The 13,289-nt window shown below is 44.3% G+C and overlaps 1 long non-coding RNA gene across 1 annotated transcript; it reads right to left on the bottom strand.

Annotated features, from left to right (window-relative positions):
• Positions 1–9,731: 9,731 nt before the first annotated feature.
• Positions 9,732–12,954, bottom strand: LOC121021874 (uncharacterized). Its single transcript, XR_005786727.1, has 2 exons — positions 12,851–12,954; positions 9,732–9,888 (listed from the first exon to the last, which is right to left on the bottom strand). It is a non-coding gene; the product is annotated as an uncharacterized LOC121021874 (long non-coding RNA).
• Positions 12,955–13,289: the final 335 nt, after the last annotated feature.

The following is a 13,289-nucleotide window of genomic DNA, read 5'->3' as shown; positions in this document are numbered from 1 at the left end:
ACCTCTGAGGTGGTGAGCTTCCGGGCACAACACTGTCTGCCTACACACCTTCTCCTGAGAGGATGAGATGCATCAAAACTGATCTGTGTACTCCCTTCCCATTCTTTCCCTGCCCAACATAATGAAGGCTCATTTGTACTTTCCCTAATTTCATACCTGCCCTGATTTTAGCTTTAAAAAAAATTTTTTTTAATCTTTATTTTTGAGAGACAGAGTGCAAATAGGGGAGGGGCAGAGAATCAGGGAGACACAGAATCGGAAGCAGGCTCCAGGCTCCGAGCCATCAGCACAGAGCCCGACACAGGACTCAAACTCACGAATCGTAAGATCATGACCTAAGCTGAAGTCGGACACTCAACCGACTGGGCCACCCAGGCACCCCATGATTTTACCTTTGAACCTTACACTTGGCCTTGATTTCCCTTTTCTTCGTTTTTAAGTCTTATTCCCTTCCATGTTGCACTCTGTTCATTTCAGTTGTCTCTTTCCTCTATTCCAAATGACATTCAGAGTCTCCTTCCCCTTTTAGCTATAAGGCTAATCTAACCTTGATCCTTTTTAAAAACTTCTTTTTCTTTTCTTTTTACCACCACTGGCCCCTCTCCACTCCACTCCCCCCACGCAGAAATGAACTGTTTGATGATCAGTATCAAGCAAGACTCTACATAAACAATGGAAGACAGAGCCCCTCTGACAGGCGCCCCTGCCTTAGCTTAGGCACCACGAATAGGCCATCCTAAGCACGATTCTTTAAAGAACCTTCCTCCGGTACTGTAAGCCTCACCTGAATCCTTTATTTCATTTTCTGGTACTTAATGTGTATACAAGAGTGTTGATGCTGACGCAGAAACATCTGGAACCACAAGTGTGACAAGACAGAGGAGCTCTCTGCATTCTACTGGGGAGAGCAGAAGACACAGGTTTGCAAGGGTGACTCCCAGTTGGGGGATTTGAGGTGGAGTGTGTGGGTCCACCTGAGACGGGGTGGTCAGAGAGGGGCCTTCCGAGGGGGCAACATCTCAGCTGAGTGTGAAGGACAAAAAGGAGCCTTAGGCACAAGGGGCCGGGGGTGGATGCTCGAAGTCTAAGGGAATAGCAAGTGCAGAAGCCCCACAGTGGCAGAGCATGGCCTGTTTAAAGAGAAAACTGTTCCTGCCTCCAGTTAAATGCTGTCAGGGACTCAAGCTCCTTTCCTCCAGAGCACTTCTGAGCTACAACATATTTATTAGTAGTATGCTTGGTGTCTGCCACTCCCAATAGATTTTAGCAACAACTTCTTGACGGCCACTGTGTGCATGGCACTGGGGGTCTCACAGTGAGTAATGGAGTCCCTGCTTATATTGATGTGACTGCAACCAGATCAATAGTGAAATCAGGATCATGAAAATGGGGCAGTTTTGTGAGTGTTCACCAGTGTATCCTGAGGACCAGCACAGAACCTGGCACACAGAAGACAAATATTTGTTGAATGAATGCTACTAAGGAAAGAATGCAGCATACTTAACGTATACCTAATAGGCTCCTAGAAATAACTTGGGCAGAGAAACACAGGTGCAGATATAGACAGAATGAAATATACTAAAGTGCTGAAAATTGTTGTTGCTTGAATGTTAAGCGTTAAACAACGAGCACTCTTTTTTTTTAAAACATTTTTTTAATTTTTTTTTTTCAACGTTTATTTATTTTTGGGACAGAGAGAGACAGAGCATGAACGGGGGAGGGGCAGAGAGAGAGGGAGACACAGAATCGGAAACAGGCTCCAGGCTCTGAGCCATCAGCCCAGAGCCTGACGCGGGGCTCGAACCCACGGACCGCGAGATCGTGACCTGGCTGAAGTCGGAGGCTTAACCAACTGCGCCACCCAGGCGCCCCTGCGAGCACTCTTTTTTAACACACGTGCACACACACACACACACACACACACACACACACACACACATATTATAAGCACTCATTCCTATTCAGTGAAACATTACACAAATTTAACGGATGGGCCTTCAGCTTCTGTTAATGCGTGCAAGAGAAAACCACACTGACATTATTTATCATGTTATTTCTTAGGATACTCATTTATCAGTAAGCTACCAATCTTTTTGATTCATTCAGTGGGCACCTGGATGGTTCAGTCAGTTCAGCCTCCAACTCCTGACTTTGGCTCAGGTCATGATCTCATGGTTGGTGAGTTGGAGCCCTGCATCTGACCCCACACAGCGGGGCGCCTGCTTGGGATTCTCTCTCCCTGCCTCTGCTCTTCTTCTGCTTGAGAGCGCAGGCTCTCTCACTCTCTCTCTCAAAATAAATAAAATTAAATAAAAAAAAAATTCCCTCAAATATGACCCACCCTAATGAAAAGAAGGAAATGGCCAAAAAGCCATTAGGTAATGGAACTGGGTAATGTCTATTGGATGGGAACAGGAAGATGATTCTATGTCCAAAAAAAAAAAAAAAAAAAAAAGAACAGCATTTGACCAACACCAATATGATCTTGGACAACAAGGAGACTGTTGTCTTTAGGTACAAAACAGCAAGGTGTGGCCTTCCCAAACTCTAAGCCCCAGGGACCCACAGCATTTTTGCACTCAGAGGCTCTCAGTCAAGCTTGCACACACACGGGGGCTTCTCAGCCCCCGTGTAAACCAAGCAGAGAGCTTCCTTACCCAACACTCCACACCATAGGCCTGGTCACTTCCGTAAAGCACACACCCGGTAACACCCAGCCTGGGGTCCTCTAGCCCGGCACAAATTATACCCTTTTCCCAAGGCAGCACCCTCCAAGAAACACAGGGCAAATATCCCCACAGGCACAGCGCGGATCCTAGCAACAGCTGCACGCACTGAACACGAAGACCAAACCTTCACCCTGAACTCCAGGTCCGCAAGTGCTCAGGCCCGGAAGCACACCGCAAGCTATCGCTGGGGTCAGGGATCCGCCCTGGGAAAACACCCGCCGCACCCATCGCCCGCAAGACTTACTCCAACGCCTCACAAGTCTTCACCTCCGGCACCCCAGAATCCCCAACCGATAGGTGCTCGCACAGTACGTCCAGGGGCACCCCCGGCCCGCGCCTGCTCCCGACCCACCAAAGAAAGCTCCGGGGCCCTGGGGTCCGGTCGGCCCGCTCGCAGACCCGCTCCGGCTCGCCACTTGAGCGCACACCCGATCCAGGCTCTTACCGGAGGGCATGGGTAGCAGTAGCCCTGGGGCCACCAAAAGGATTACAAAGCAGGACAGTGAAGAGCGCCTCTCGGGGAGGCCGGGATCTGCGTGGAACAGCGCGCAAGACGCCATCATCTTCCGGGAGACCAGCGGGAACCGGGGAGCTCGCCGGGCAAAGACCTTCCCGAGTCCGGGTACCAGATGCAACAATCCCCCTCGTATGCAGGTGTCAGGCTCCCAGGCGCAGGGGCGTGGCCTGAGGAAGGGAGTGGAAGTGACGGAGTTGGGCGGGAGTGAGAGGACTTCCGGACTGGGCGGGGCTAGCCAGCAGCTGGAAGCGGGACCTGCCTGGCGGCGTGCGGGACTCGGCTGGCTCCGGATGAGAAAGGGATCCGGAAGGGTGGAAAGGAAAGGAGGGCTAGGGAGTCATCTTTGTCCCTTTTCCGGAACGGAACGCCGCTTTGAGGGAAAAGCGCCTCGCCCTGAAAATACAAACCCAGAGCCCAGGCAGCGGGTCGTCGTGGGGCCAGCACCCCTCGGGGCTCCGGTCGTGTCCTGAGGCATTCGGGACTGTCCGGACCCCCTGGGCCCATTTTTCAAGAGTTGGCAGTGATCTGGCATATTTAGGGACAATACTTGTGATTTCCGGGGCTCAGCACCTGCTCTTGGATCTTCTCAAGGCCTGCTAGATTTCAGAATCTCAAAGGTTTGGCCACCGCACTCCCAACCCCTAAGGAAAGGATGGGAGATGAATTATTAAAGGACACCGGGCCATTAGCATATCGGGCCTCACCTCTCTGGGGCCCTTGCCCTTGAGCAACTGAATGTTTTATTGAAGAGGAAAAAACATGCACGAAAAAGGTAAGGACAAGGGAGTATTAATTGCCAATCTCCTAGAGATACTCAAAGCCGTTATTGTTGGGATGCGAGGAATTGATAAGAAGAGAGCTCTTCTGGGGAAACAATCTCTCGGTGGAAAGTCAAGCGGAAAATGAAGAATGAGCCAGATCTATTTGTAGCGTTGTGATTAAACCTGTATGACTAGTAAGAGGAGAAGTAACATGACCTTTATTAAAAGAGCACACAAAAGGAGGTGACGTTTTCTTCCGATTAGCTGGCAAAGAAGGATAAAAGTCAACCAGCGTGAGTAAATGTATCGGGGGGCCAACACCCTCAAACTTTTGGCTTTCAAGTTGTCCATATGTTAAGTTTTCAAATGGACATGACTTTTAAACCACTAGTTGTTCCATTTAGGGTTCATGCCAAAGAAATCGTCAGAGCTGTGACCAAAGATGTATAATTTAAGGGGGAAAAATAAATCCTAAGTGTCTAGCAAAAGTACAAGGCAGTTTTGATAGGTGGCTTTACGGTATGAATGTCTAGGCAGAAGCAGTTAAAAATCCACGCGAGAAACTACGCAATATCTTTGTGAGTTAAAAAAAAAAAAAAAAAACCTCCATAAAGTATTTGGCTTTTGGCATTCTCATAGAGGAATTAGTGTAAAATATTCCAGAATTAACTAATGGTGATAGTGATGAGGGAGTATGAGGCAGGCTGAGGGCAAAACACAAACTAGCAGCCCTCTCTCCCACAGTGGGACATGTGTGATATTCCTTGGACACTTCCACCTACCCCAAAACCAGAAAGGACAAAAAACCAAATGGTGAAACTGATGAGAGTCTCCACCAGTTTGCCAGAAAAAGTCAGTCCCATCAACAGCCTAAAATTCAGGCTCTCCCTACTGTCTCAATGTTAATGCCTTGCTAGAGGGAAAAACAACCTTAGCTGGGCAATAGCTAGGCCTCCAGTAAGTCTTTAGCAAACTCCCTCTTGACTTTTTGTCCCCAGCCTCCATAAAATGGTCACCCCCACACTTACAGTGCAGGTCTTCCTGCCCATGAGTCCTGTCCCCGTGCTTTCACAAAATCACCTTTTTGCACCAAAGCCGGCTCCAAGAGTGTTTTCTTGGCCGTTGGTGCCAGACCCCACGAACCCCCCATCACCCCAAAACTTCAATAGGATCATGGAGATTTCATTTTCATTGTGGTTTTTAGTTTTCTTTAATGCCCCTGTGCTACACTGGGAATCAGATGAAGAAAAAAATTGTCAAGGTCCAACTTCTACATCCACTGCATTTCGTTCATAGAATCTCTCAGAGTTAAGTTATAATGTGAATGGTGAGGAAATGTAAGCTTTTTGTATTAACTTCAAATGCATCTTCTGGAATTATAAAATGCTGTATGCATTTAAAGAATTCTAAAGCAGAGATGTACTAAAAACTTTGTGGGTTCAACAAACCGTGGAATTTCCTCTTTCTCCCAGAACAAAACAATGTCTAGATTCTTGGCACTGCTTATAAAACGTTATGTAAAGTGATACATAAAACAAACACCTTAGCATCTTAGATTGTAAAATCCAGACACTCTGTGATGACATTGACTTGAAGGAAGTATAGTTAAGGAGACAGTGAGGGGGAATTATTTCTGTTAATTCTTAACAGTTGCAAAAGACTGACAGAACAGAAGTGTCCTATGGACCAATGTTGATACTTAACGCGTAAAAACAGAGAATGTATTTATTGTTCTCTGTAACCATCTGTATAAAATGGTATATATATCATTGACATCTCAATAGGATGAAAGCATTTTCCCATCTATTTGTGGTCTTAGAAGTAAGTGGGTTTTTTGCTTATGAGTAAATTAAAGGTTCAGAACATGGCTGGGGTTTGGTTTGTTAGTTACAAGTGCTGGATAGATTCAGGAATTGGGGTTGCACGGTTGCACTGGAACTTTCCTTCTGTCAGTAAAGTCTATCCTTGGGGTTCAGCAAACCATTCTTAATATAATTGAGTACTTTCACATTGATTAATTAATTTTCAAATGACCCAATTAAGGCTCCCTTTGAAAGGTTCTGCGCCCCATTCCCTCTTGTTCTGGACAAGCTCCATGAGACAGGGGTAGAGTTCTCTTGCTGTAGCTCCAGTGCTGAGACAGTTCTGTGTCTGTAAGGTGTATAATAAAAACCTATATATACTGAATGAAATAAATGGGGGTTGCTGTCTCGTGCATCTAACATGTCTCTGCCGATTCTCCGCCACCATGGATTTACCAAATGCTGGGGAAGCTCTGAGAGATTTTGTTGTAAGAATTTTAAGATACTGGGAGCAAAGTGGGGTTTGCCTCTAAAAGGAAGGAGCTACAACTGTGTGCACACAAACCGTTCCTGGATCGGGCACTGCAAGCTGTGTTATGAAGCAGAGCTGCTGTCTGTCCCTTAGCCTTGAGATCGTTTTAGTGACTTGGTTCAAAGGGAGAGTGTCGACAGTGAACTTCTTGAAGCCCTGACGGGAATGGCACTCAAGAGTCCAGGCTTTGAGTGAAGCAGGGGAGTAAACACTCATGGTTTCTGCAGCTCCCCCTGGAGATTCTGTCACACTGCTAAAGTGCAGGAGAGGAGAGCATGGAGAACATGCCTGTGCGTAGACCAGGTTTGGAGCTACGTGCTACATCTCCTTTCAGACTGTGTGAAGGCCAGTGGAGAGGAGGTAGGTGTGTGAGGATGTCTTTAAACACAGGCCAACTTCTGGAAAATAAATCGTAATGTTGGATGATTCCTGGCCTCCTAAATTAGTCTGTTTCCATCGTGCTGATCAGAGGTGGGGGTAAGCAGCAGGAATGGGCCTGTGAGTGCTCTCAGGAGAGGGTTTCCGCTGCCATGGTGAATTACACACGAGGCATTTGTGAAAACCTGAAAGAGGATGGCTAAACAGGATGGTTCAACCATCTTGCTGATGTTGGCCCTGGGGGCTGTGCCACCGCCCTTTGTATCTGGTAAACACCTGCCATTCAGTTGACCTTCTTATTTAGCTCTTACCAGCAAGAGCATTCCTGTGGTAAGCCATTACCTGCCCCGGGATTCTAAAACAATCAAGTGCAGAAAGGAAGGCGTTTCTTAGAAGGAACACATATTCATTTTGTTTCCTCTTGGCTTGTGAAGGTTTAAAATGTAAATATATTACAAACCATAGTCCACAAGTAGATTTAGAAAGGAAAATCTTTTATCCCTTTCTCATTATAATGGTGGAGACAGAACATTTTATTTAAATGTCATAGATTTAAACTAATGTACACCTTACACTTGCATATACACAAAAGGCAAATGAGAAAAAAGAGAATATTAGCACTAGGAATAACTTTGGAGACCAGCTGGACCAGCCCCTACTTTTCAGAAGGAAAATGTAAGGCCAGAGGTTAACACAATTGCTCAAGAATACACATAAAGTTTGTATTTAAAAATTTTTTAATTTGAAATTCAGGATTTTACCCATAGTTAGTATATAGAGTATTTCCCTTATATCAATGTTGTACAGGTAAAAAAAAAAGTCACATGAATTTCTTGAAATTTAGTCCCAGGCATCAGATAGTTGTTAACCACAATACTCACAGACCTACTTCATTCTGGGTGGAAAAAAAGGAATTTACATTTTTTTTCATGTGACAGGGAATTTTGATTCTAAAACAGCCCAGTCCCCAACAACTATTTTCTAGCCTTCCTTTAAAATGTACTTCTTCGGGGCGCCTGGGTGGCGCAGTCGGTTAAGCGGCCGACTTCAGCCAGGTCAGGATCTCGCGGTCCGTGAGTTCGAGCCCCGCGTCGGGCTCTGTGCTGACAGCTCAGAGCCTGGAGCGTGTTTCAGATTCTGTGTCTCCCTCTCTCTCTCTGCCCCTCCCCTGTTCATGCTCTGTCTCTCCCTGTCTCAAAAATAAATAAACGTTAAAAAAAAAAATTAAAAAAAAAATGTACTTCTTCAGGGGCGCCTGGTTGGCTTAGTCGGTTAAGTGGCCGACTTCAGCTCAGGTCATGATCTCTCGGTACGTGAGTTCAAGCTCCGGGTCCGGCTCTGTGCTGACAGCTCAGAGCCTGGAGCCTGTTTCAGATTCTGTGTCTCCCTCTCTCTGACCATCCCCTGTTCATGCTCTGTCTCTCCCTGTCTCAAAAATAAAACGTTAAAAAAATTAAAAAAAAAAATGTACTTCTTCAGAAGCTTAAGACGTAATAGATTTCCCTATGTTCCAGCTAAGCAAAGCCATTTAGGATCTTTTTATATATTCATAGGTCACTTCCCTTTCTTCTTTTGGTGACCTGGCTGTATATCTTTTGCCCTTTTGCAGGGAGGGGGAATGGAGAAGGATGGTTTTTGAATTTTTAACTCTCTGAATATGCCTGTTTCCCCTGTCCATTATCTAAGTTGTAATTTTTTCTTCTGGTTTGTCAGTTGACTTTGCTTATTCTCTTTTTCCCTACCTTCCATGATTTTAAAGAAAACTTCCAGTTGATGTTCGGCTCACTCTTTATATTTATCAAGGTCGATTTGGCAGAATACACTCTAAAAGCAGCTTAAAACCCAGGATTACACGGTAGATAGCAGTAGTCCTATGCGAATCTATTGTTAAATATCCGGGAAGATTGTGACATTTTCTAGATTATTAGCATGACCCATAATATCACACCAGATAATTTTTGATCCGTAAGTATGTGGACTAGTTAAGGACTCCAAGACCACTTATTTATATATTAATTTTTTAACTTCTTTTTTAAAAAAAAATTTTTTGTTTTACCATTTATTCATTTTTGAGAGACAGAGAGAGACAGAGCATGAGCAGGGAAGGGGCAGAGAAAGGGGGAGACACAGAATCTGAAGCAGGCTCCAGGCTCTGAGCTATCAGCACAGAGCCCAATGCGGGGCTCGAACTCCCGAACTGTGAGATCATGACCTGAGCCAAAGTCGGACGCTCACCCGACTGAGCCACCCAGGAGCCCCAATTTTTTAACTTCTTAAAAGTCATAGTTTCTTAGTTTATTTAGTGTATTCTGAATCCATACAAAAGTAAGCCAGTTGCTTTTATAATAAAATTATTCTTTTATTTAAAATAGTTATGTTTTTGTAAAGAATAGAGTAAAAGTGCTTTTGAAATAGAACTTAGGTAATATCCAAAGCTCATTGTTTCAGATATTTCTCTTGAAAACCTCTTCTCCAGAATCATTTAATGTTTTTTTAATAAACAGAAAATATCCTTTTTTCTAAGGAAAGTAAAAACTGATATAGCTATATTTTACTCAGATCTATAGGAGGAGATTTTGCTCTATAACAGAAAGCCTAACTATTTAAGTAAGACTTGTGTATAAAGAAACATACATGAAGAAAGGTTAGCAAAATATCAAAGGTTAGCAGAAAAATCAAAATATTACCAGCGGTTTCACAGAGTAGTATAATTCTCTGTGACTTATTTGTTTTTCACATCTTCCCTTTGGATTTTCAAATTCTCGTTAATAAGCCCATTCCGTACGTAGTAGGACATTTGAAAATAAGAAAGGAAAATAACAAACTGGTAAACCAAGATCTTAGGCAACACCTTTGTCCTTTAAGTAAGTGGGGCTATTTATATAGCCCAAGGGCAGTCTTTTCCCCTAAATGGATGGTGTGTGCTTTGAGCACAAGGACAGAGGGTGAAGGAGTGACAGTAATCCAAACTAAGAGGAGGGAGCTTTTCCTAGATTCCGGGGGCACTTCGGCATCTTCAAGTGCACATGCTTGCATCTCTGTGAGGTCACTTCCAGTTGGGATTTTATGCGTTTCACATCTTATTCTGTTGAAATGAATCGCTTCCTTCCCGACCAACATTTTAATTCGAGGTGTTCTCCAGCTTTATATACTTTGTCAAGGAAGGACACTGAAATAACAGGATATTTTTATTCAGATGACAGCATGGCTGAAATGAATTACCCAGAACTTACTGGTAATAATCATGAGGACAGTATTACACCAATTATGAGTTCAGAAGAAGTGTTTATTGCCTTCTTTAGCGGTTGCTGTGCAGGGCACAAGAAGGTATTGCATAAGCTGAGACACTTAATAGATAAGAGAGAGATTAATGAATAAGCTGACCTTTCCCCGTTGCTGCTTTTATCAAAGGAAAAATGTTTCTCAGCGTTGGGCAACTAAATAAAAAGAGCCTCATTCCAGAAACAGAGGTTCCTCATAACACACCAAATGTTTCTGAGTCTCTTCGGAGCCATGTTGTGGCAGGGGAAAGCAAACAGGAGCTGGTAGTTTGGAGGAGGGCCAGCCTCAGAGAACAGGTCCTCGTCCCCCACCACCGTCAAGACTGGAAGAAATCATTGTATCATCCATGATGTCCAGATGCTTCCCTGCCCATGCTGAAGCCTCTCTTCTTCCTCAAGGCCGGGAAGACTGTCCTTCCGCCAGTGGACAGATCCCTGTTGAGGCCCATCGGCTCACCGGACACCCCATTATTACTGCCGCCTGATCCCCCATCATCGTTCCCTTTGTACCTCGTGACACGTCCCAACGCTTGGTTCCTGTGTCATCTTTGAACATTCTCACGTCCTTCAGCATGCAGCTGTGTCTTTGGAGTCTCCCTCTTTCCCTGTATCACCTTCTGCCCTTGCACTTGGCTCGGGTGGATGGGTCCTAAGCTTGGTACAGACACTAACTCACTCCTTGTCTGCCATATGTGGCCACAAATGAGCAACCTCGCTCCTGTGGAACACTGTGGCCAAAATCCCAATCTTGAAAAAGAGACTTGTGACAAATTCATTTCGGACTTCCTGTATTATTATTAAAACGGTGGTCAACAGTCAGTCTACACAATTTGATATGCACCTTGATGTCAAAAAACATTTCCAAAAAGTTAGTTAAAATGAAATTTCAAACAGTTCCCTCTCAAATATCTATACTTCTCATTTGATTAAGTCCATACACAGAAATTTTAGGAAATTTAAAAAGGAGTCATTACTCATAAGTTATCATGAGAAAGAAAACATAAGCACGATGCATAGTACATGTTACAAGTGACTATGTTTGAAGAACAGAAGAATGTGCTAGTGAATACAATAGTGGTAACAGGCCAAAAACAACAAATGTCATTGACTGCTGTGTGATAGAAGTTTTTAATGATAAAGAAAATGGTCTTCATTTGGTGAAAACAAATCGGGATTCGGTATTACACAGTGAATATACTCTCAGTGCATAATCTTGCAAATATTAAACAATATGTAAATAAAAGCAACTTAAAATACTAACCACTGGGTGGAAGCTATTACAGATAATTTTTATATTCTTTGTATTTTTATTTTCGATGTATTTTTGGCAATGAGCACTTATTAGTCTTGAAAGGTAACAGTTTATTTAAAACATGTTATAGATAGGAAGTGCTGTGAGTTTTAAAGAAAGACATCACTTTGGACTGGCACACTTTGGGAGAGCTCCTTAGATGAGTGAATTCTGAGCCTGATTAATGCCACTTAGATTGGAAAAAAAGGTGGCAAAGTGTTTACGTACATAACCAGGCAGGAAGGAGTAGAAATCAAATGATATTTTAAGCCCTCTTGTGAACTAGTTTTTAAAGTAACTTTTGGGGGCGCCTGGGTGGCGCAGTCGGTTAAGCGTCCGACTTCAGCCAGGTCAGGATCTCGCGGTCTGTGATTTCGAGCCCCGCGTCAGGCTCTGGGCTGATGGCTCAGATCCTGGAGCCTGTTTCTGATTCTGTGTCTCCCTCTCTCTCTGCCCCTCCCCCGTTCATGCTCTGTCTCTCTCTGTCCCAAAAATAAATAAACGTTAAAAAAAAAATTAAAAAAAATAAATAAATAAAGTAACTTTTGTAAAGACAACCACGCAGTCTAGGTCTCTGTGGCTTCTACTCAACTCTGCTATTGCAGCATGAAAAGCAGCCATAAATAGGCTAACGGTGGAGGAGGCTGTGTTCCAGTAACTTTATTTACAAAAACAGTCACTTTGTAGTCCAGTGATTTTTTTTTTTTATGTTTATTTTTGAGAGAGAGAGAGAGAGCACAAGCAGGGAAGGGGCAGAGAGAGAGGGAGACACAGAATCTAAAGCAGGCTCCAGGCTCTGAGCTGTCAGCACACAGCCCAACGCAAGGCTCAAACCCTCAAGGGTTAAGATGGTGATGTGAGCCAAAGTTGGACACTTAACCGACTGAGCCACTCAGGCGCCCCTGGTCCCGTGATTTCTAATATTCACTTCTACCTGTGTGCTACTTCGGTACACATAATTTGGTAATTTCCCTTTTCACCCCGGTCCTTTAGCAAACAGTTGTTGACCACCCAACAGCTATGGTAGTAGGCTGATACTTTGACTAGGTGGCATGCAGGGATGAGGTGTGGTGACAAGCCCCTGTTGGGGAGGACAGGAAACAGGTAGGAGAGCGCAGTCCTAGGAGACCTGGTGAGGCAGAGAATTCAGTGGGAGCCAGAAAGCAGGGGGAGGTAAATGCGAAGTCTCCACAGGATCCCCAGGTGATCCTGCACATTTAAGGGAAGGGGGAGCCAGGGGGACACCCAAGTGCCAAATGCCTGCGTTCCACAAGAAAACAAAAGCTTGCTTCTTCTCGAAGGTTTATAGCACCAGCGCACAAAAATACAGGAATGCTTTGAGAAAACAGTGCCCGGAGCACAGCGCTGACAGCCATCACCCAACCCCCTGGGAACAAGAATCTAAGAAAAGAACAACCAAGGCATTTCCAGTTCCTGAAGAACTTTCTATCTCCGGTGGCCCCAGTGATCCAGCCAGAGCGACGTCTTAGGCACATCCTGTTCTCACTTTCGCTCTGAGTTACTGACAACGTTATGAATTCAATATGTACATTAGGTACCTGCTGTTCTCCTGATTTGTTTGCACAGTTTGAGGACTTACACCGCTGTCTTCTTGAGGATGTAAATGGATACTCTCCTTACATTTTTCATCTGTAGTTTCGCTAATTGGCAGAGGGAGAAAAATAAGACAAATCATTTTATACATTTCAGTCTTGGAAGAAAGTAGTCAGTGGCTTCCATTTTGAAATTGAGGGCATAAGTTGCCTCGGGTTTCTGAAATCTTTGCAAGATATGTAAAAAGGACACAACCAAATCCCACCTCTCCAGACTAAATACCTCAGAGTAGGAAATAAAACTAAAACCATCCTGTACGTTGCCAGGAGACTAGAATTGCTTATACACAAGTGTCCATGCCTTCAAACGACATTTGCTTCCAAAGTCATTTTGACTGGTAAATACTGTTTACCACCAGGTGGTGACATTTAGGCTTCACAAGGG

Source organism: Herpailurus yagouaroundi, unplaced genomic scaffold, assembly GCF_014898765.1.
Source record: "Herpailurus yagouaroundi ecotype Mexico unplaced genomic scaffold, PumYag 342, whole genome shotgun sequence".
NCBI classification, from domain to species: Eukaryota; Metazoa; Chordata; class Mammalia; order Carnivora; family Felidae; genus Herpailurus; species Herpailurus yagouaroundi.
The sequence above is the reverse complement of the archived record's forward strand: the minus strand, read 5'-3'. Positions and strand labels throughout refer to the sequence as shown.